This window comes from Apodemus sylvaticus, chromosome 3 (genome assembly GCF_947179515.1).
Source record: "Apodemus sylvaticus chromosome 3, mApoSyl1.1, whole genome shotgun sequence".
NCBI classification, from domain to species: Eukaryota; Metazoa; Chordata; class Mammalia; order Rodentia; family Muridae; genus Apodemus; species Apodemus sylvaticus.
In genome coordinates this window covers 73,773,210-73,793,318 of record NC_067474.1, presented here as the reverse complement: position 1 = coordinate 73,793,318, position 20,109 = coordinate 73,773,210, and positions in this window count along the sequence as shown.

The following is a 20,109-nucleotide window of genomic DNA, read 5'->3' as shown; positions in this document are numbered from 1 at the left end:
TCAGACACTTAGGGAAGCTTAACACATGTAGAGTGCAAAATTAAAAAGTTCATCCCAGGAACACAATAACAACAAATTAGTATTGTTACGACCCAGACACTCCCGTCGCCACTTTATCTTCTCCAATCTGATAAGCAAACAGCAGTGCACAGTTGTAATTTTCTTCTGTGTACATGAGCACTATGATTATATTTCTACATTGCACTAGTTTTTTATTTTCCTTTTAGGCAATAAAAAAAAAACTTAATTTGGGCTACATTAACAAACTATAAAAGACTGCGGGCTTGTAAACCATGGAAATGTATTTCTCACAGTCCCCAAGTCCAAGATCGGGGTACAGACTCCATGACGCCCCAGGGTTGCTTTTCGGTTGACAGACTGCTCTTATCTCATTCTCGCTCACACACACTAGTTTGCATTGTTTCCTTACTAGGTTGATAAACTTTTTCTCTCATTAGTATTTCCATTTTTGTTTACTGCCTTTTCATCTCACTGATTTTATTTTATCAGGAATATATATCAAACTTTTAACATTAATACTTTCTTTCCCCCACAGCAACAATCTTTTATATACGTTCTTGGTAATCCTTTGCCAACCAATCTGCCCATACCTTCCCCTCAAAGGACTCTGACCAAGTGTTGGCTGAGACATTGAGCCTGGAGCCCGACCTCTCAGCGCAAACCCTGAGTTCTAGAGTATTAGCTGTGAGGCCTCAGACAAACAGCATTATACATCTGAGGCTCAGCTTCCTGATAAGATTCTAAAGAATATAATAGAGTCTATGTCACCAAGCTGTTGAAAGACTTAAATGAAAACACGGCTTGAATTCTCAGCATTAAACCTGGCAGTGGAACCTTGTTTGATAAATGGAAGCCATTGTCATCACTAACAGCAAATATTTCCATCCTGTGAGAGTCACCTGAGAAAGGTTAAGCCACTGCTCAGGGCCACATAGCGTTTGGCCAAAGCTAAGGAAGATTGCCCAGCCTCAGAGAAAATATAGCTGCAGGACCCGCTGGGGGCGGGGGCTGGGGCAGGTCTGACCTAAACGGCTATGGGCTAGGCCACTTGAAGCCTCCAGAACCCAAAAGCAATGGAGGGCGTTGGAAATTTGGGGTCCCTTTTTACTGTTCTGTGCCTCACCGCAGAAGCAGCCATAAATAGGCTCTTGTGCTAATGCAGGCCCCTTATTATCCGTGGAAAGATTAGCAACATAACCTCTTTTATCTGAAGGTTTTCGTTGGCTTTGTCCCAATCTGATGACCTTCGCACTTAGTTCTAGCTTCCTTGTGGATGGTATGGCCACAGCTTTTAATCCTGTAGTTCTAGAGTGGCTTGTTTCTCTTGGGCCATCAAAGCGTCCTTTCTCTGTTCCCAGGAAAGGAAATGGACTCAGATACAGAATTCTAGACCTTAAGACTACACCAGAGCTATCCACACTGGGGTCTATGTAAGGATTCTTTCTGGATTCGTTTTGCTCAGCCGGTGGACTCACTTTTCCCCCCTACCTCCACAGCGTAGACCTGGATCCTGAGACAAAATCTTGTCAGGAAAGATGGCGGCATCCCAGAGAAAAGCAAAGAGCCCTTTTAACTGAGCACTGAGCTTACCCAGTCAGCCTGTAGTGAGGAAATCCGACTAGTTGTTATGTATTAATCTACCCTGCTTCCTACAATGCCTTTCAAGCAGCCTAGAGATAGGCCAGGAAGGAAAAAAAGGGTGAGATGCGTGAGATGAAGTCTCAAAGATCAAAGAAGGGAGCAACAGAGACACTCAGAAGTGTCACGGGACACGGTGCGCACGGGCGGCGCCTAGGGTTCAGCAGCTATGGCGGCGCTAGCGTGGGCACGGAGCTAGGATGGGGACCAGACTGGTGTGAGCACTGGGCTGGTGTGGAGGACTATCGCAGTGAAGACTCTCAGCAACAGCAGGGAATGCACATGGAGAGTCAACTGAGGTTGATCCACTGTGCGTCTTCCAACCAAAGACTTTGCCCTTTGTACGGACTTGGAGCACCACCGAGTCTCCGTGCAGGCTTTGCCACCATGGGGGACCCTGATGTCTTTCCTTGCTCCTGAACATGACTCTGCTCACTTGGGCGGCTACACATGAAGGCAGCTCCTCAGGATTCCTATTTCATACGTTCCAGTTCCCAAGGACCCAGAGACTCACTGGTGTTCCTTTTCCCTGCCTCAGAATGTCCCATGTTTCGTCTTCAGGCCTCTGCGTGCCTAGCTTTGAGAGAGTTGGTGGTGGCCATGCAGTCTGCAGGGAAACAGATTCACCGATGGGACTCTACTGTGGCAAGGCCCATGGAGGCCCCTTTGCACTTGACGAAGGTCTGTGGTAATTTTGGTGGCTTCTCTGCGTATTCCCTAGGGCACCTATGCGGCAAGCTCTCCTTGCTATGCTCTTTATACTCACAGCAATATTTAGTTTCACTTTGTCGGTCATGCAGGCTGAAAGCTCTAGGGGTGATTCCTTACTTTTGCTTTTCTCAAAACTTTGGAGAAGTAAAACCCTCCTCTCCTCTCTCTACCGCTATCAATCCTCCAGATGTGACCATCAATCCTGGATATTTGGAGCTGGGCCGTGGTGGCGCACGCCTTTAATCCCAGCACTTGGGAGGCAGAGGCAGGCAGATTTCTGAGTTTGAGGCCAGCCTCGAGGGAGTGAGTTCCAGGACAGCCAGGGCTACACTGAGAAACCCTGTCTTAAAAAAACAAAAAAACAAAACAAAACAAAAAAACCCACCACCCCCAAAATCCTGGATATTTGAGGACACATAATTTTATCCCCAGAGAACCATCTGCAGTCACACTGAGTAAGCCTGTGGCAGTTGTGGAGAGCAGTGGGCCCTGCTTGCATCACTGTTCTCAGGAAATGATGTTTGATCAACAGAGACTTAAGTGGGGGAGCTGAATCTGATTGAGACTTAAACTCATGATTCTTAGAAGAATGGTATCAAAAATTGACAGGTGCACATCAGGAAAGGTTGCTTGGTACAACAAACATTTCTCTGCCCACTATTTAAAAAGTATTATGACAGAGGGTTCCTATTTGATGAATGGACTTACACCCACAAATGGTTAATCTGCCTTTCACCTTGCACAACTGTGTAACTGCATCTGCAGGCAGCTGAGCATGTGCTCATGTTCACAGGACATGCCTGGCTGGACAGTTATCTTTGGCTTGTTGAAATTGTGCTTTGTAGTACAAAAAAAAAAAAAAAAAAAAAAAAAAGAAGGATTGGGGGTGATTAACTCCGTGGGAGAGAGGAGGAGGAAGAGAAACCACCCAGGGCTTTTACAATAATTCCCATGTTACGACTTCTTAAAATAAAATAACCAATGATGTCACTACTCAGGTGAGCAGGATTGTGGCTGTAAAAATAAAAATGGCTCGCGCTATTCAGGGGCCACCTGCTTGAATGTCACTGTCTTCACTTTCACTGACACCACACGTCGGTCCTCAGGTTCGAGAACCTCTCCAGCAGTGGGTCCCAAAGAATTTGGGATGCGCCTAAGCGCCTCTGTTCCTGGGAGCCTAGACTGGTTCTGAAACCTGCTGGGGTGAGGGAGGTCAGGCGCCAGGCAGCTTCTCTCTGGATGTCTTAGTTTCCTCTGATTGCTATAACAAATTTCCGGATGACTTAGAGCTACATGCACTTCCCCTCTTGGGGTTCTGCTGGTTTGAAGACTGAGGGTAGGTGAAATCAATCCATCAGCAGGATTGCACTACCCCCAGGGGCTCCAAGGAGAGAGCCTGGCTCCTCGTCCCTGCCCTTCCCAGCTTCTAAAGCTACATTCCAAGCACTTACTGGCTTGGGGATCGATAACTTCCCCACCCCCACGTCTTCAGTGTCACCAACGATGTGACATCTTCATCTTTCCCACAGCCATGTGTTGCAGGAACTCCTTCCCCAGAGAACTAGAAACAAGCATCTGCCCCTTGCTTCAGGGCACCAGTAACAGTCGATGAAGTCCAACTTAGGGAGCCAGCAGGCTTCCTGGGCTTTCCTTCAGTGTGTGGGTGACTCCAAAGCACCTACAAAGTCTCACTCCAGCTTGGCTGCTGCAATGGAATCACCCCTTCGTTAGCGTTTCACGGTTTATATACTATAGCCCTTCCAGAGTCTTTAACTCATGTGCAATAAGGGCAAAATAATATACAGCCGACTGGAAGGTAGGAATAGGAGGTGTGGCCAGAACTGTAGACAAAGGTCCTCTCGACACCTTCTTTTCTTTTTGAGTAAACCTCAACATTCAACAGACCCAGTCCTGAAGGTCTTTTGAAACTGGTCTCAGCACTATGATGAAGATGGAGTTGCTCTACCTGGAGGGTAGCAATTCACAACACCTCTCTTCAGCCTTCTTCTGCCTCCTTTTAACCTTTGTGGATATTTCTAGACCTAGCCAGACAGCCTAAGATCATCTCCCCATCCCAGAATCCTCCACTGGAACACAGGTGCAAATCTTTTGACTTGAAAGCTAACACTCACTGCTTCCAGGAACCAGGACCTGGGTGCTTTTGTAGGGCCATTGTTGAGCCTATTGTAGAGGACATGGTGCCTGTAACTTGCAGCCTGCCTGGACAAGCCTGCTGAGCTGGAGCCAACATCAGGCGGCTGAGAGAGATAGAACATCATGCCTTGGCCTGGCTGGGGAAAGTGAGTGCTGTGTGTATGTGTGTGTGTGTGTGTCCATTCACGGCTGTGGCCAGGGTTAAGAAGGGTGGCCCCAAAGACTCACGGGCACTACTCTACCCTGCCTGAACCATGTTTCACACCTGATCCAAGGAGATTCAATGCAGGTACCAAGGACTTGCATGCCTGTGACCTGCAGGAGGAGGTTCCATGTGTTCCTATCAAAGCTGCACTATGCTGTGAGTCCTGAGGCTCAAACGGTCCCAGATCTGTAGGATAAGCTGGTCTGAGGAACAGAGCCACCATGTCCCAGTCAGCAAATAGCAACAGGCCACATTACATTTTGAAAAAACAACTGAAAGGCAGGGGACATAGTTCAGTCGTCTGAGTGCTTGCTTAGTATGCACAAGGCCCTAGGTTCTATCCCTGTAACACATAAAATGGATATGGTGATACACCTCTAATCTCAGCTCATGGGAGGTAGAGGCAGGAGGGTTAGAAGTTTAAGGTCATCCTCAGCTTCATGAAACTCAGTCTCAATCAAGAAAAAAATATATATAAAATATAATGGGGCTGGCGAAATGGCTCCATGGTGCATCCTGGTCTTTCAGAGGACTCAGGTGTAGTTCCCAAGAGTCATGTCAGCTAACTACGGTCTGTAACTCCAATTCCAGGAGAACTAATCCCCCCTCACAGCTTCCAAAAATACCCACACGGACCACCCATGCACCGCATAGGCTCGCAATTAAGAAGAAAATGCAGTCTTTAAAAATAAAGTGAATATTAAATTGTAGCAACATACACATCATACACAGGGCTGAGGGTGGCTCAGTAGTAAAGAGTGCAAGCGTGAGGATCTGAGTTCAAACCCTCAGAATCCCTAGAGACCATGAAAAACCTGCGTGTGGCCATACATGCCTGAAACCTGAGCACTGTGTGATAAATAGCGGGGGTGGGGGGTGGGGGGTGGGGGGATTGGGGGGTGGGGGTGGTGGTGTCACTGTACTCACTGGCCATCAGGAGAGTGGTAGGCTCAGTGAAATACCTTGTCTCGAGGGAATATGATGAGTGATAGTGCAGGACATAGATCTTACTGTGGCCTCTGAGTACATGCACATGTGCACATACCTGAACACACACATACGCCACACACACCACACACACATACAACACGAACACACACACAACACACACAACACATACAACACACACACCACACACAAACACACAAACACACACACACAACACACACACAGACATACACACTACACACACAGACACTGGCACACAGCACACACACACAGCACACACACAAACACAGACACACACACCACACACATACATCACACACACTACACACACAGACACACACACACAGCACACACAACTCACATACAAACAAACACACACACACCACACACATACATCACACACACTATACATACATACACACCACATACATATATCACATACACACATACACACCACACACACATATATCACACACCACACACACACACACACACACACACACACACCGTATACCATAACAATTGATCATTGTGATCACTCTAGAGGGTGGAATACAGCAGCATTGAACATAATCACAGTGCTGTGGGACCAAACCCCAGAACTCTCAGTGTTGTGAAAGTGAAATTCTATGCTCATGATTCCCTTCTGCCCCAGTCCCTGTACATTTTGTTCCATCTTTGTGATTTCACAACTTTGATAACTCAGATAAAGGGAAGCACATAGTGTTTGCCTTCTTGTGACTGATCTGTTTCACTTAGCGTAATGTCTCCGGGGCTCTTTCCTCTTTGGAGCTGGTGTCTGAGTTTCCTTACCAATTAAGGCTGAATAATGTTATATTGTATGTTCAGAGCATTGCTTTGCTAGTTCATCTGTCAGTTCACACTTTGGGTTGTTCTCATCTTCTGGCTAATGTGGACGATGCTGTTGTGTATGTAGGTGGATTAAACTAAAGTTTCCTAAAGGCAAGTCTTTATCAACAATCTACTCTGCACTGCCAGTTCTTATGAAAAACAATTCTGACTTTTTTCTTTTATACTTTGCTGTAGGGGCCGAGACCCCCCTGTTTCTTTTCAACTGACCCATCCTACTCTGGCCTCCTGTAGAGTCCCTGGGGCACACAGGCACCAGAATGAGTCCCTGGGCGTTTCCACCCAATCCTGACTGGATCTCGCTTCTCAATCCCAGGGAATGATGGGTCAAGGCAGGTTTCAGTTGGAGAACGGAAAGAGTGCTCTGTGGTAGGCTTTTGCTCTGCTCGGTAAGAAGAACTAATGTTCATGACCTTGAAATCCTGAAAACAACCTCCAGGAGTGTTCTGCTAGCACCGCTTGGTTGATCTGCTGTGAATATTTGGCTTCTAGTGTATCCTGCACCCAGTGATTGCTTGATACTGGAGGAAGACGCCAACTGGGAAAACCTGCTCTCTGGTGCTGTAAGGCGTTTCTGTTTGAACCAGAGAAATGGCTGACAGCGGACCAGTCCCTTAACCTTTAGAGAAGGCAGCTCCATGTAGTTCGTGTTTGTGAATCAGAGTAGGTGGTTCCTTGGCGTTTGTGGGCCCTGGCCTATGACACAGGATTCAGGTGAGTGCTGGAGTCAGATCGGGTAGAGGTAAACACTTGGGTCTGAAAATGCAGCACTTCAAAGGAAGGGGGAAAGGAGGAATGAGTGGACACTGTCTGCTGGTCATGGGATCTAGAGCATGAACGCTTCCCTGTTAATGGGTAACCCAGACCCCTCCCTGGTCCCTACTTGGCAGGCCTCAGGCCTGGCACGGCTTCCTCTCAGAGGCAGTATTGATGACAATGAGTCCAGTCTGGCCTGCCGGGGTTTCTACTCTCGGATCACTTCTTGAGTAGTCTCTTCCCATCTCTTGGTGCCGTGAGACACCTTCCTATAAAGCCATCTCCCTCTGTAGCCCTGTTGCTTTACAGAGAGTTGGTTCTATAGAGATGAGCCCATGAACCAGTCACGGAGGTCACTCACAGGCTGTCTAGTCACCCACACAGAGAACAGTTTCTAGAAAGCCAAAGTCAGAGACAAAGAGCCCGAAGGAGCAAGAACACAGGACCCTCGCCTTCAGAGAGCTAAACCTAAAGAACCTCTTAACTAAATAAGACGCTGGACATCTTACTCCAGACTGGACTGTTTACTGCCCGAGGCTGCAGGAAGGTGCGTTCCTCCCCTCTGGCCTCTGTAGAAATGTGAATGAAGCGAAGAATAAAGGTAATTCATGGTATGGAATCTTTAAATGTGTTTGTGTCCATACTTCCAGCCTATGATGATGCCCTGTCAGCTTGTCTGTCTGCTACCAGGATGCGGAGTTTCCTTTTGAATGACCAGGGCCTGGCTGTTTCTGGCATGTATTTTCTAACGGTATTTCCTCACCCGTGGTTCTGTTAGCCACTTCATGTGAATTACCTTTCTCTGTTGATGCAATGGTGTTGACCACGATGACATCCCCCGCCCCTTTTTTTACATTTTATTTTTATGTGTGAATGCAGTGCCTGTGAAGGCCAGAAGAGGGCGTCAGATCCACTGCAGCAGAAAGGGTTATGAGCCACCTGGGGTGGGGGCTGAGAATCAAACTCCAGTCCTTTGGAAGAGCAATTCTCTTAACATCTGAGTCACCTCTCCTGAGCCCCTTTAAGGTGTATGTGTGTGTGTGTGTGTGTGTGTGTGTGTGAGAGAGAGAGAGAGAGAGAGAGAGAGAGAGAACTCAGAAGCCAGGTGTCTTCATCTACCATTTCTACCTATTCCTGTGAGGCAGGGTTTCTCTCTGAACACAGGTTCCTGCTGTCTCAGGCAGGCAGGAAGCCTGCAAGTTCCAGAGTCCACTTCTCCCCACTCACTCAACTTGGGTCGTAGGTGGGTGTGGGAAGCCCAGCCTCTTCTATGCATCCCAGGATCTGACTTCCAGTCCTCACGATTGCTAAGCAAGTTTTCTTACTGGTTCTCTCCAGCCCCAACCTCCACCTTTTTGAAAAGGTTAAGTAGCTAACTATGTGGTGCACATGCTGGTAAGACAGCAGGCCCTACGTGCTCCAGCTTTGAAAACTCTCACAGCTGACTCCTTCACCTTAGGTGGCAGGCCGGGCGCTCAAGAAGCAAAGATCATACTTTAGTTCAGCGGAAGAAGCTGCTCTCTGCGTGCAGGTGCCGCCCACGTCTGTGTGACAGGCCTGCTGCTCAACGCTCTCAGGAAGACAATGCACTGCCCCAATAAGAGTCTTTTTTTTTTTGGTTTTTTTTTTTTTTTTTTTTGGTTTTTTTTCAAGACAGGGTTTCCCTGTGTAGCCCTGGCTGTCCTGGAGCTCACTCTGTAGATCAGGCTGGCCTCGAACTCAGAAATCCACCTGCCTCTGCCTCCCAAGTGCTAGGATTAAAGGTGTGCACCACCACAGCCCGGCCCAACGATATTCTTTTTGAATAATTTTTGACCCTCCTTTGTCATTCTTATCTTAGTGATTCCTGACTCCTGGGTCCTTTGTACTTATTTACGAATCTTAGGTCTACTGCCTCTTGGTTAATCAACACCAGGTTACTGAATAGAAGAAAGTACAGGATCTTTCTGAACATCTTCCTCAAAGTGACTATATATCTCTTTTGTCTGTGGCACCTTTAGAGGAAGCTACAGCCTGGAGAGGATTTTCAAGACCTCTAGTCAGGCAAAGCCAGGATTCTTGACCAGTGTGAAGCAGAGTTGAAGTTCATTAGGATTTTTAAAAGAAGATTTGTTTTAATTTTGAGTGCTTTGTCTATGTGTGAAACACCTGTCAGGGACCGGAAGAGAGCACTGGATTTTTTGTTTGTTTGTTTTTTGTTTGTTTGTTTTTGTTTTGTTTTTTCGAGACAGGGTTTCTCTGTGTAGTCCTGGCTGTCCTGGAACTCACTCTGTAGACCAGGCTGGCCTTGAACTCAGAAATCAGCCTGCCTCTGCCTCCCAAATGCTGGGATTAAAGGCATGCACCACCACTGACCGGTGAGCACTGGATTCTTTGGGATAGGAGTTACAGACAGTTGTGAGCTGCCACGTGAGTACTGGGAGTCAAATCCAGGCCCTCTGGAAGGGTAGCCTGTGCTCTTAACCACTGAGGCATCTCTCCAGACCCTTAAGGAAATCTTAAACTGGTTTAAGCATGGGTGCCAACAGAAAGAGAGGCACCTAGGAAAAGGCTAGTGCACACCCACAGAAGGGCTTCTCCAGAAAGCTGTCACACGGGGCCTTAACCATAACCAAATGCAAGCTTTTCGTTACAGTGTGGGAAGGGTCTCTAAAGGACCCCTCCATTCTTTTTTAGTAAATGTGATCCTAGGATGGTATCCAAGGTCCACTACAAGGTTTACAGTAAAGTCAGGTAAGCCGGTTAATAGGCCATGAGAGCTACGTAAGGGAAGGACACATTTTGACTGTAAACAAAGCTTATATTTTTGTTTTTGAAATGTATATGTGGATCTTCCCAGCCCTAACCTCCATCTTTCTTTAAAAGGACAAGCAGCTCACTGTGGGGCACACATAATTTTCTTGTCCAGGAAAATTGCAGGTTTAGTCCTGGGAAAAGAAGAAGGCCATATATACTCAGGCCTCGAGCATGGTACATTGCTATTTTAACATTTTTATTTGAAATATCTCTATCTATAAGAATAATATTGTTTCTATTTGTGGCAGGTGTCTTAGTCAGGTAATTCATGGTATGGAATCTCTAAATGTGTTTGTGTCCATACTTCCAGCCTATGAAGATGCCCTATCTGCTTGTCTGTCTGCTACCAGGACGAGGAGTTTCCTTTTGAATGACCAGGGCCTGGCTGTTTCTGGCATGTATTTTCTAACGGTATTTTCTATTCCTGCAGAAACATCATGATGAAGAAGCAAGTTGGGGAGGAAAGGATTTATTCCACTTCCACAGTTGTTCATCACCAAAGGAAGTCAGGATTGGAACTCAAGCAGGTCAGGAAGCAGGAGCTGATGCAGAAGCCATGGGGGGATATTCCTTACTGGCTTGCTTCCCCTGGCTTGCTCAGCTTGCTTTCTTATAGAACCCAAGACTACCAGCCCAGAGATGCTATGACCCACATTGGGCCCTCCCCGCTTGATCACTAATTGAGAAAATGCCCCACAGCTGGATCTCAGGGAGGCATTTCCTCACCTGAAACTCCTTTTCTGTGATAACTCCAGCTTGTGTCAAGTTGACACAAAACCAGCCAGTATAGCAGGTCTTGTTAATTGTTCTCAAATGCTTACGGAGATGTAAATCTTATAGAATGGCAACAGCCATTCCCTGGCCTCTGCATAGGGACACTGTGAGGCTGGAAACCTGTGTAAACCTCACCTTTGACAAGCGTTAGTGCTGGGCAACAGGAGCCACACAGAGAAAGGCAGGAAACACAGCCTCGCTCTGTCCTGTGCTCGATGACAAACGCCACCACAAGGGCTCAGCCTCTTTTCTTTCACGGGACTTCAGGCACAGTCAGACACACAGGGACAATAGTTCTTTGTGAGCTGCCAGCTGGGTCTGGCTGTCCTTTTCCACTGAAGTCAGCCCTGCAACGGGGGACTGTCAGGCTTCCTGCTTTCCATCGAGAAGAATAGTTCTCAGTGCAACAGTCACCTTTGACCTCCCAGAGGACACCGCTGCATGCTGCATTCGGCTTCCACTAATCACCATCCTTTTTGTTATTGTTTTCATTGCTGTTTTGGGAGTGTGTTTCAAGTAGCCAAGGGTGACCTCAGACTTAATATGGCGTTGGCTGGCCATCAACTCCTGATCCTTCTGCCTCTACTTGGCGAGTGCAGGGTTCCCAGGATAGCACCACACCCAGATCTCCAGTCAGCAGCAGCCAAACCATCTCTGCTTTGTTTTGTTTTGTTTTCAAGACAGGGTTTCTCTGTGTAGCCCTGGCTATCTGGATCTGCCTCTGTAGACCAGGCTGGCCTTGAACTCAGAGATCCACCTGCCTCTGCCTCCCTAGTCCTCAGTTTAAAGACTTATGTCACCATGTCCTGTAACCAACCCATTGTCTATCAACACCTGCAGTTAAGTGTTTTACAAACACACTACCTGGAACACCTCTAACAAAAGCTCTCAGGGTTACAAGTGAAAGAGGCAGGAAAGAGAGCTATAGCCAGCACCAACCTAACAGCTGATCTTTACTTTTTAGGTTTATTCTTCCTGTTTTTAATTGTGTGGTTGTGTGCATGTGAACATGAGTACCGAGGAGAGCAGAGCAATGTCGTATCCCTCTGGAGCTGGAATCACAAGCGGTTGGGAGCAGCCCAAAGCTGGTGCTGGGAACCAGACTTGTGGCCCCTGGAAGAGCAGTGCATGTTGGTAACCACTGAGCCATCTGCCCAGGCCAGGCGTTGCTCTTTAAACGCTAAGTGCACAAAACTATGAGTCGAACACTACGGCTCTTCTCTTTCTTCATCTCTTTACAATTTCCAAACAGAAAATAGGAACACAAGAGTCTTGGTTTCAAGAGCATAAACAGTGGCTGGAGCTGGGAACATGGCTGGTGGCACTGTCACAGGACATCGGCTCACTCCAGGGCACTTCAGTACTCCTGAGGAATAGACATGGGTTCTCCTTCCTCCTGCTGGGAGTTCTAGGCATGGACATATTTTTGTCATATTTTCAGCACAGAAGACGTGGAGCCTGCAGACCATGCTGACAGTCGGAGAAGGCCAGCCTCAACCCCACGCTGGAACCAAAGGCTAATGACCACATTCACCTTCCAAAGAAACGACTCCTAACCCAAAACCAGTTCCCTGCTCTGGGACCACACTGGCTGTGTGCAGGGCCCACTTCCTGCAGAGGTTGGACTCGTATTAGCTACAGGCAGCTCTCACGATTGTTTTTATCTAATCTAATTTATAGTTGTTTTTCATATATAGTCTTAGTATATTAAAAAATGTTTCTATACATACACACAAACTGCGTGAGTGCGTGCACATTTGGAGAAATGGGGAGGGGCTTGTTTATCCCAGGCTGACCTTGAAGTTGCTGTGTAGCCAAGGATATCCTCCTGTCTTCACTTCCAGAGCGGTTGGGATGTTAGCAATATGCATATATGAGTTGCTATTTAAAGCAGTTAAGAAACTATAAAATCATTTACAGAAATATTATTCAGGGAAAATACATTAAGAAAACAAAAAATAGTAAGTCTACCTAAAAATCATTTGTTCTGAACAGAGTATATACACACAGACAGATACATATACACAGATGCACACAGACATACATACAGACATACACAAAGACAAACACATGTATACACACACATATACACACAGGCACAGAGACACAGACAGACACACACATAGACATACACATGTACACACACAGACACAGAGACACATACACAGGCACACACACACAGACACATAGACACACACACAGACATACACATGTACACACACAGACACATACACAGACACATACACAGACACACGCAGACATACACATGTACACACACAGACACACACAGACATACCCATGTATACACGGACACACAGACACATACACAGACACACACTAGCTTATAACAGAGCCTTGTAAGGAAAAAAAACCCTCAACAATAAACAAAAAAAATCTTTACTTGTTTATGAGCCACAACTACTCTAAAATTACATAAAAATAATCCAGACAACTGGGGTTGGAGAGAGCTGAGTGGTGAGGAGCACAAAATGACTTGCAGAACCCAAGTCTGGTTCCCAGCACTCATGACGGATGGCTCACGACCGCCTCTAAGGCCAGCTTGAGACGTTCTGATGCCTCTGACCTCTGACCTCTGCTGTCACCTTCACTCATGTGTACACACCCACACTCAGGTATACAAACATACATGTAATTAAAAACAATAAAATAAATCATAAGAAAAACCAAAGTGACTTGCAGGTTAGAAAAACATTTCAAGTGTTATTTTTAAACGTTTTCAAATATAAGCAGAAACACTTATTAACTGACCTGGTTAATGAAAAATAAAACTGCTAGCTATGCTCAGACACTACTGCTTAATAAATCACAATAAATGGTTTCAGTTTACAGTGGGGAAACTATAATCTCTGATGTTTCCCCCAGTGTTTATATCCCATGGGTCTGTGTGGGACCCCGGGAGAGGGCACAGCCTCTCTGGCATCATTTTCTCATCTGTAAAATGGGCAGTGCCATCCATCCGCATGCTGCTGCCGTCCATCCGCGTGCTGCTGCCGTCCATCCACATGCTGCTGCCGTCCATCCGCGTGCTGCTGCCGTCCATCCGCGTGCTGCTGCCGTCCATCCGCGTGCTGCTGCCGTCCATCCGCGTGCTGCTGCCGTCCATCCGCGTGCTGCTGCCGTCCATCCGCGTGCTGCTGCCATCCATCCGCATGCTGCTGGCCTTCTCCCTGCCCTGTTGTGGGTACCCTGGCATACTCTTCCCGAGAGTCGTGCAGAGGTGCTGAATGACTTGCCCCTGTCGTTTCCCCGAGGCTCTGAGCCCGCCTGAGGGAATGACAGACATCTGTCAGCCCCCTTCCAGTTTGTCGCATTCCCTTGAGGAACAGCAGACATAACTGGGCATGACTCAGTCTGGAAAACATTTCACATCTGATGGAAGAGACAACTGATGCCGGCAGAGATAGTGGCTTGTCTCTCAAGGAAGGGCTGGAGCTGCCTGTTACGGGTGATCAACCAGAGAAGACTGATCATGGGTTTAAGCCAAAAGAAAGTATTTGTTAGCAGGCAGACTACACTGATTCTCAGGATCCCAGTGCCACCCAGCGGTATCCTCAGGGTGAGCTTTTGAGCACAAAAATCAAGTTCTGGGTTGATCTACTTTGATCAATGAATAGTTGGCCAGAAGCACAACTATAGAAGCTAAAAGTTAGTACATTTAGACACTTTCCCAGTTGCATAGTCTTTGTTTGAATTTTGGCCGGTGGTGCTGTCTATGTGCTGAGTTTTACAGCCTGAAGAGCAGTTCCAGCATGGAGCCAGTCATGCTAAGGTCGGAGGCTGATGTCAGGCTAGCTCTGCCCTAGGCATCCATGTGCAGGGGAGATCATCACATCGCTCCTGGGGCCTGCACTCCCTTGTCAGGTTTGGATCCTGCCTCTCTGCCTACTTGTTCCGTGAAGTGGTGAGCTGCTGAAACTGTTTCCTCATATACAAAATGGGTTTGATGAGAGAACACGCATTCCCAGGCAAAAACAAACAAATAAAAACAATAAAAACAACAAAAAAACCATTAAAAAACCCCCCAAACTAAAAACAACAACAACAACTCCGTATAAGTGTCAATTGAAAGTAAGAGGAAACAAAAACCATGAAGTCTCCATTGCTTTGTACATTGAAGTCCTAGACCCATAAAATAGGCTGTTTTGGTGCTTATAGCAATGTATAATCATAGAAGTGTATTAGAAGCTTAGAGGTTTTAAATGCTGGCAGGTTAATGCATTCCAATTATAACCCACTATGTTTATAAATATACATTAACATCTAGCAATTTAAAGGTGTGCGCCAGGGGCGTGGGGACTTTGAGTAAGACTAGGAGACTGTGGCCGGCAGCTGCGGCTAAAAGCACAAGGTGGAGAGCTGGCTGCCTCCGTCTTCCCGCAGAGAGCCAACCTTTTGCCAGACCTGTGCTCATTTCTGCTGCATTCAGCCGAGAGGGTGAGCTCTGCCTTGAGGGTTTTGGCAAAGCTTTTCTGTTACACAAGAGTTGCACAACCTCACAGTTCCTCCCGAGATGTAGGGAGCTGGTGTAAAGCCGCAGGTCTTGAAGTGGAGGCAGGGCTTGCTAGGAATTCCTGTGCCCCCGTGGAAGATTAACATAAGCAAAATCTGGACCTTCTCACCTTAATCCTGATGTGGAAATGATTCTAGATGTGTGTATTGGAGAATGTGTGGAATTCTCCTAGCGGAGCTGTGCTGTTCGATAGAAGGACCGCAGGGGCTACGCGCGCACGCGTGAGCCTCATGAATGTTTTCTAGGAGTCATGTTTAAGAAACAGGAGGGGACTGGGGAGATGGGGCAGCGGTTAAGATGCAAGTGGGGAGACCTCAGCTCAGCGCCCCAGCACTCACATCAAAGACAAAAAAAGCTGATGTGTCATCATGTGCCTGTGATCTCAGTGCTGGGGTCAGAGAAGGGGGATCCAGGGGACTGAGCGGCCAGGCAGGCTAGCCAAGACAGGAGCTTCCGGGTTCAATGAAGAAACCCAATCTCGCAAAATAAGATGGAGAAATGACAGAGGAGGGCCATACCAGTCTCTGGCCTTCACATGTGCCCACGAAGGTGAGAGCACCAGCATGCACACCTGCCTATTACACACACACACACACACACACACACACACACACACACACAGATGTGCGTGCACACTTGCAAGCACTCACCCACCCATGTACACACAAAGTGAGGGAAGGAGGGTGAAATTAGTGCACTGTTTAACTAATGTAGCCAAAAAACCCATTAGTTTTGTAATTGATATGAAATTATAGAGTAAACAGTAATAGTTATTTTTAATACTAGGCCTTAAAAGTGCATTACCTTTTACCTTCATGGCACAAGCTCTGCTTGGACTAGCCACATTTAAGGTAACAGAGTCACATGTAGCTAATGACTACCTCCTAGGTAGTCAAGTGCCCTTTGGGCAAAAAGCTGCATTTTTATTTTTTTAAGTTGATTATTTTATTTGCTTACATTTCAAATGTTTTCCTGCTTCCCAGTTTCCCCTCCACAAACCCCCATCCCTTCCCCCACCCCTGCTTCTATGAGAGTGCTCCCCCTCCCCACTCACCCACTCCCACTCAGCGCTCTAGCATTTCCCTATCCTGGATCATTGAGCCTCCACAGGATGAAGGGGCTCCCCTCCCATTGATGCCCGATAAGGCCATCCTCTGCTATATATGTGGCCGGAGCCATGGGTCTCCCCCCCATTCCCCCACCCTGCGATGTATATTTTTTGGTTGGTGGTTTAGTCCCTGGGAGCTTTGGGGAGGTCTGGTTGATATTGTTCAATTTTTTTTAAAGGTAATTGGCCACTAGGAGGAGACAGTGCTCATTCTGAGCTGCACTTGAGAAAAATCCCAGATGGGAGAAGACCAAAGCAAGAGAATTTACTAAGCCTGTCCTCGCCTTGCCCCTACCTTTCCCCGAGAAGATTTGTTACAAAGAACTGTAGTGTGACCCTGCACAAACTTCCTGGAACACAAGATGTGGTCTCTCAGAGCCACCTGGGTGGCCAGGGCCATGAAGCGGTTTGTCTGAGCCAGCCAGGCTGGGGTACCAGCTGGAACCTGCTACCTTCCAGCTGTAAGACTTCCAGGTGACACGGACAGGCACTGCCCTGGGAGGGAAACTCTCGGCTAGCCCAGGTATACTGTCAGGTTTTATTCTAAGACAGCATGTGCACCTGTGACCCACTTCTTGGGAGAGTGGGGAGACTGAAAGGAAACATGAAGCCTGCTCACCCATAGGGCCCACGACTTGAAAGCTAGCTTTCACTCTTTTTGTTGCTCCCTTATGGAGGGCTGTGGAAATACAGAGGGGTGTATAAACGCCTCGCAAACATGTGGCATAGGTAAGAAGCCTTGGTCCCCAAATGGGGCATGCCCAGTTTTACCCCAAGACAGAGCAGTCCTTGGAAGTTTCAATTTTTACAGCCCAGGGAATGGGTCAAGATTCTAAATACTTGTATCCCCTCTCTTGGCAGAACAAAAGGTAAATTGAATGGAATAGTTAGAAGACATAGACTAGGGTCTGTATTTACAGTTTGATCTGTTGAGAATGTTCTCCTTAAAGCTGTGGTTTTCAACCTTCCTAATGCTGTGACCCTTAAATACAGTTCCTCATGTTGTGGTGACCCCCAACTATAGAATTATTTTTGTTGCTAATTCATACCTGTAAATCTGTCACTGTTATAATTGTAATGTAAATATCTGATATGCAGGATATCAGAGTATGTGGCTCCGAGGGGGATCATGACCCACAGGTGTTGAGAGCCACTGCCTTAAACCTCTTACTAGGTTCAATCCATATCCCTATTGGAAAACCAGAGAGTCGGAGGCAGGTACTCTGGGTCCCCAATTTCAGAAGCTGATGAGGGCCACCTCCAGTGTAGGGACTCAAGGAAATACCTGCTACCACAGGTGAAAGTCACCATATGAGTTCCTCAGACTTGCCTTTTCTGATGTTTTGATGTGGTTGGTGGCCGGCTATCAGCCTGCGTTCCCGCCTAGGAGGCAGCCTTTCTCCTGAAGGGTAACCCTGCAGACAGGTGGCCCAACGTCAGCAGAGGGAGGGAGGGAGGGAGGGGCATTGTTTTGTAATCTGAGAACCAGGCTTGTCAAGGGCACAGCAGCACTTGTTAGCAGAGGCTAGTCAAAAGAGGCTAGTCACCAGAAGGTGTCCAGCTGTTCACAGCTGCTTCCCTTTTGCATTTATTCCCACATTCACTGACCACTGTCAACGGTCCATACAAGCTGTGACGCTTGAGTACAATGAGGGCGAAGATGAGATATTGAGGAGAGTTCCGCCTGGGTATCGGCTCTGATAGAGCTGACCTGAACATCCCTGCTGACAGACAGACTGCTGACAGACAGACAGACAGATGCGCCTATCAACTTCTCAGGCTTCTGAGATGTCTTGGAGTTCAAACACTGCTTTTCTAAATATTTAAAACCTCAGATTGATGGGTTTCTGGACATCAAATAGCCACAGATATCATAAAAGAAATACTATGTATAAATGTACAAGAACATTTCTCTAGAGAATAAATCTATAGTTTCAGCCAATGGAAGAAAATAATAAACACCTCTGCATACAAAGTCTCTGAGAGGAGATAAATAATCTTGGTGTTTTAGATGAACTGCTTTAATAAACATCTACACAGAACAATGTTCTTCCACCAGTTTCCTTTTGAGAAGGAATGTCACAACAAGGTGATAAGGAAATATTCAGGATCTAGTTTTTTTTAAAAGGACAGGGTTTTTATTAGGTAGCCCCTAATAAAAGTCCAGGATGGCCTGGACTTTGCTATGTAGACCAGGCTGGCCTTCCCTGCCTCTGCCTTTCAAGTGTTGGGATTGAAGACATATGTCACCATGCCTGACTCCAACTATGTGCATGTGTGTGTGTGTGTGTGTTTTAGAGATTTATTTATTTTTATTTTTTATTTTTTTTGAGATACAATGTTCACTTCCTGCCCTCTCTGGAAGACCTTTTAAGTCCTGTAAATCCCAAGACCGCCTGGCTGGAATAGCTAGCCTGCAGCATGACAGCGTTCAGCCTTCAGTCCATAGCTGCTGAGGTGCAGGTGTCTGACTGAAGCGAGATTTACTTATTTTTATGTGCATGAGTGTACCATATGTATACATGGTGCCCATGGAAGCTAGACAAGTGTGCTGGATCTCCTGGGACTGAAGTCGTGTCGATGCTGAGAGGTGAACCTGGTGGGTCCTTTACATAATCAGTTAAGCACTCTTAGCTCCAGAGCTGCTCTTCAGCTGCTCTGCCCCCACAATCCTTTAATAAGGAAACACCCTTTGTATGTGAACCACCTTACTGACCCTCTCCAAGGTGATGTTCTGAAGGGCTAAATGTCTTATCAGGATCACACAACCCTGAGAGACCAGTCTCTGGGGCTTCTAACCCTCAGCGCTTGCTCTGAGTCCTCCCGCCCTGACTGTCCCTGTCCCAGCTCTGACAGTGGACATCTTTTTCATATCAAAAGATACAAAATGTGACTGGCTTCAGTCAAGGTTGCGCTGCTTAGGAGAGAGGTACACTCACTCCGGTGGAGAGTAGAGCTGTGGCCCTGATACAGAACTACAGGAGAAAGCTGCTACTTCAGCTTTGGGGACTCTGAGTGAGAATCCTGGGGAGGGGATGTGAGAAGGGCCCCAGAGCCTGCGGCTTGGCTTGCTTCAGCTCACACTACTACTTGTGCTTCCTGGAAACAGAACAGGTTTCCTGGCCCCCAGGTCATAGAATCTGATTTGAATAAGATTGGCCCCCATAGGTTCATGTATTTGAATGCCTAATCACCAGGGAGTGAAACTCTTTCATAGCTTTAGAAGGACTAGGAGGTGTGGCCTTGTTGCAAGAAGGGTGCTACTGGGGGTGGGCTTTGAGCTTTCAGAAGCCCACATCAAGCTTAGCGTCCCCCTCACTCTCTGCTTATTGATGAGGATATAGTTCTCAGGCACTGCAGCAGTGTCTGCCTGCATGGCTTCCCTGACATGATCATAATGGACTAAACCTCTGAAGGTGAAAGCAAGCCTCCAGGTAAATACTTTCTCCTATGATAGCTGCTTTGGTCATGGTGTCTCTTCACAGCGATAGAACAGTGACTAAGACAACCAGTAATTACCTGAGCAAGCCTACCAGTCAGGACGCCTGTTTCCCTCAGCGTGACTCTCTCCTTTCAGCAGAATTTAAGAACATCTAA